Here is a 5,031-nt window from a genome sequence, read left to right on the forward strand (position 1 = left end):
CCAGTCATAGCTGTTCCAGGTACCTCTTCCAGATTCTGTTATGTAACACCGTTCCTGACACTGCAGTGTTTTGGGAAAATACAGTGTTCTACCTCATGTTCAGGACACAGCTGTAAACATTTTCTCTCACTGCCAGCATGACAGATCCCAGGATGTCAGAGTTGTGAGGGGCTCCCAGTCTGTCTGGGTCCATCATCTTGTCCATGCTGACATCTTTAATAGGCAGTATCAGGGAAAAGAGCTCTCTGGAAGAACGAGCCTATGGAAAAAGCTAATAAAAGAATAGTAAAACGTTCATAAAATAGAGAGATCTCCCTTGAACAAAGACACTCATGCTCACTTTTACAAATATATTTTATTATTTTAATGCTTATTAAGAAATGTAACCAAGACAGACTCAGCAGCACCAGTGGCTCCTCACTGCCCAGCAGTCTGATGACTTCACAGATATTAAAACTTCACAGGTTCAAGAAAGAAAACAAACTTTGGTCAATGCACTTTAAATACATACGCATGCACAGATTCTCCCACCCCTTTCCCTCCCCTCCCACTGGTAACTGACAAACAGAGGGAAAACAACAACTATATTCGTAAAACATTTAAATTAAGAGAGTAAGTGTTTCTTAGTGACAGCATGTGCAGCAGGTGTTCGTAGTGTCTTGGCTGACAGACCACAGAGACAACCCCCCAAAGAAATGGGGGCAGGAACACCAGCTCCTGAGACAGAACAGGGGAAGCATAGGATGTTCTCAGATCAACAGGTTCCAGTCTTGAATGCAACACATTCTTGTGTTAAGAGTCCCAGCAGACGAATAACACAGGAAGCTATACAGAACACTGCCTCATTTAGGGTTTAGTTGCCTTGTGCAAATCAGGAACTGGTGTCGTTTTAGTTACTCTTGATGTGTTTTACTGGTAAAAAAGGTCAGACGCTCAGGGCCAGAAAGACAAAGCTCCTCGGTCTGTCTCAGAGCAATCTGATGCCCAAAACAAATCAGGAGAGAACTATTAGGCAGCTGATGTACCAAACACCTCTAGTGAGCATTCTACAGTTTCAATGCATCACAGCTGTTACAGTATGCTTGTCCTTCCCACAAAGCAGGGCTGAATTGATTTTTTTAGGGGGTAGGATGGTGTGTGTGGGGTGATGCTTTTAAAGCAGAAGGGTTCATTTCACCCGACTGTGCTTATGAAATATGCATCTGAAAATGAGATAATCCAGAAAAAACATCACTTCCTCAGTCACATATAAACCAGACAAAGTCAACCCCTTGCAGTTATCGGGGCAAGGCTGCCTCTCTGCAGTGACCCAGGAGCACCGTAAGACTATAAATCCCTTCCAGAGTCCTTATTCAGCCATCCCCATTCCTCTGAGGCTATCAGTGCAAACCTCAGCTCTTCCCAGCACATTCCTGCTCCCATGATAACCTCCCAAACACGTACCCTACAAATCTTCCTTCTACATCAACATTTCCCATCAAACCCTAACACCCCAGTCTGTTCCCACACCTTAGAGACTTTCCTATACCCTCCAGCATCTCCAGAGTTTCTTTTCAATGAAAGATCAAAGATTCAAAGTATTCCATGTAACTCCCAAACCTGTCTGCACAATAAACTTGTTAGCAGCAGCTAGGACCAGTGGCAAGTCCCTTCTGTCTACAGTACCCCAACTGTCCTACCATGCCCTCTGTCAAACCAGTATCAGCTGATGTACCAAACACCTCTAGTGAGCATTCTACAGTTTCAACCTCTCCTTCTCATCTCACTTGGCTCCATTCATAAGCTGTAGTTCAAGCTTGCACAGAACTCTGAGATACTGCCGATCCAAAAGAAAGCACAGAACAAAATTCTAAGTGCATTTATTTGCTCACACAAAAAGCAGTGTCCTACTGAGGAAAGAGACCTAAGAATTCCTCATGATAAAATTACTCCTGGCAACTGATCAGAATTTTACTTTCTCCAAAACCCTATAAAGCAGACAAACCCTGGAGCCTAGTAGTCTCAAGGGAATGGTGAAATTCATGGAATGCCCTCTCACCAAATGAGGCACTGCATCCCTGTAAGGATTTTGAGGCATTTTTAGTAACATGTTCCAATTCAATGAAATTAGTCTCTTCTTACCCCAGCTCTTACTCTCTGGACCCACTGCACCCTGGATTCCTAAGGAGATCTTCTCTATCCTCTCCTGATGGTCACCTCATTCTTCCCTTTGTCTTGCACCATCTTTGTTTATCCAGAATAGCTATTTCATCAGCTAAATCTCCAGCTGGAAGGAAAATGGGAATATGAGTAGGGAAGTTAGGAAAAAAATGTTAAGTTTTAACTTTTCAAACGAGTCTTGCTCTGTGTAGTTTGGAAGAGGTGCATTTCTCAAGAGTAGAGAGCATATTTTATTCATGGGATTCTAAAACTTCTTTTTCAATATAAGGAAGGAAGCCTTGAAATCATGAAACAAGAAATAAGAATTCCAAAATTCTGTTCAAAAGGCTCACGCTCTCCTCAACAACTTCAGAAACATCTTCTGAAGGTCCATCTCATACATATGTTTGCCAGAAGGCACGCACCATGTGGTGCAATTGGCCATCCGCTCCTTCCTGTGACTACAGACTTCCAATTCCATACAAAACACACTGCCTCCTCACAACCACTGCACATCCTCCTACACACATCCCCTGGCCCTTTTTCATTTGAAATCTAGATCACTAATGTTGAAAGGGAGTGGATACAGCTGGGAGGAACCTCAAACAGTGACAGAAAAACTGATTTCAGGACATCTGGAAACTCTAAGTTTGCATGGCAATCTTACTTTGGTTGGGCAGGATAGTTTCCAGAGGGACAATCTTAATTTTGTCACATCAACATAGATCAATTCAATTCTTGTGGCAGCCAAGCAAGAAGAACCCACAAATGAGTGTGAAGAAGCTCAGGAAACAATAGAAAGCAACCAACCTACATCAGCTGTTGAAAGTCTGATGCAACGTGGCATAAAACATCCCTTTACAATGGCAACTAAAGTTCAATAGCAGACACTTCTGCACTTGCCTGTGCTCCAGCACATGAGCTACACTGGTATTTTCCCACACTTCCTTCCCTGCTCTGCTTCTTTGTGAACCTAATTGTTATTGACATGAATACCGGATGTAATCTTGTGTTATTCTTAGAAACATTTCAGCTCCCAGCTGAGGCCTAAAGAGATCAGATCCCCATTTTTCAGACTGAATTCCTCTGCTGCTGTTTCAGGAGGCCAGAGGAGTCATCCTGCACAGAGCCGACAGAAATATTCCATCAAGGAAGATAAAGAGCAACAAGATCCCAAGTCACCCTGCAGAGGGCCTGCCTACAGCATCAGTCGTAGGCAAATGGTCATGCGTTTGCTAATGGTGCTAGAGTGATAATCCACACCTCTGACGTTAGAGTACGTGGTAGAGCCATGCCAAGAAAGCAGCAATACAATTAAACTGTGGAATCTACTGTTCTATATACTTGCCTGTCCTTCTGCTAAGGATTGTGGTGACAAACGCATCCTTTTACCCAGCTTACAGTGAGTTTTCTGCTAGCCTAGGGCAGTCACGTACTTTGGACACATTCAGTATTATAAACCACTCTTCACCTTCATTCAGACAGACTGGGAAGAAAAGAAAATTTTCTTCAAATAAAACTTAACTTTCATTCTAATAATTCACAATATTTAAAATAAACACGGACAGAGAACACACAAACCTAGTGTGCTCTTCTCCAAATACCAAAATGCAGCTCCACTTTCCTTCCTAAAAATGAGATTATCTGGGTTCTGAAATGTTAATGGAGAGACACGAGGAAGAGCCAGGGTAGTAGGCTGACACTTCTGATATTTTTAGCTAAGGAAAAACTCTTGATCCTCAGAACTGCCAGACTTCTAACTTTCTAGTAGGACCATTATTCCCATCTCCCTGGAAGGCTGATGGCACGGGACATAGAGTATTTGTCTGGAAAACAAACACTGGAAAATATTTAGGTAGAATACAAGCTACCATGGCACTCTGCTGTCCTTGAGTTACCACGGCTTCATAGGTGACACAGAAAATTACTAAACTGCTGTGAAACTCCTCTACGACAAATCATATCAGTGCATACCTTTGCTGCAGCAGATTTGCCTGCTCTCTTACACATACTACTGCAGTTTCTAAGCAGACTTCTACTAACACTGACTGCTTCCAGCTCCTCAGAGTATCTTCTAGCCAGACAGACTGAGATCTGTTGGCCTCTGCACTGCTGGGACACATCAGGCTTCACAGTAAAGCACATCAGGAAACAACTGAAACCACAGGAGAAAAAGATGTTCAGACTGAGCTGGGATTCCAAAAGTAAGTAGGTATGTCTCATCCTGTGTCATTCCCCACCCTGCCTTCCCATCAAAAAATAAAAAAACGTGTATCCCACAGACTTTTGAGTGAGAATGACAACTTCGGACCATGGAATTAATTTGTACTCTGGGAACCCAGGGCAGGCACAGACACAGAGGAAAAAGCAGTAGCCAGACAGTGCCCACCAGCTTGCAGACACCTCACACCTGATGATTCTCCACAGCACCTCAGGGCATGACCACCCCTGGTGATGAAGACCATCCATGCTCTAGCACCAAGTCCTGCTGACTGTTCTTTTGCTAAGGGAACTCCATATTAGTCTCAGTTTTCATTATTTGTTGGATAGAGTGGAGAACTATGAGGTTACATTTGTCTTGTGCATCTGGAACATTGAGTGCCCAGGGAATGGATATGAGTTCTTGTTCATCTTTATAACTTAACGTAATGTAATCTAATCAAGACAAGAAAAACATCCGAGCAACCTGTTGCACTATAAGCTTTAAAAACATGAACTGAAAGACAAAATGTCATGGTTGAAGGTATCCAAAACTCCCATCAGGTAAATTCCTTTCTTGTCCAGGCAGCTGATGGCATCCTTCCTGACCAATAGATGTTGCTATCTTCCTTCCATTTGTTACAGGGCCAAAGAATTAGATGCTCTTCCTTGTTGCTCTCACAATCAAGTGAA

This window comes from Meleagris gallopavo, chromosome 17, assembly GCF_000146605.3.
Source record: "Meleagris gallopavo isolate NT-WF06-2002-E0010 breed Aviagen turkey brand Nicholas breeding stock chromosome 17, Turkey_5.1, whole genome shotgun sequence".
Taxonomy (NCBI): Eukaryota; Metazoa; Chordata; class Aves; order Galliformes; family Phasianidae; genus Meleagris; species Meleagris gallopavo.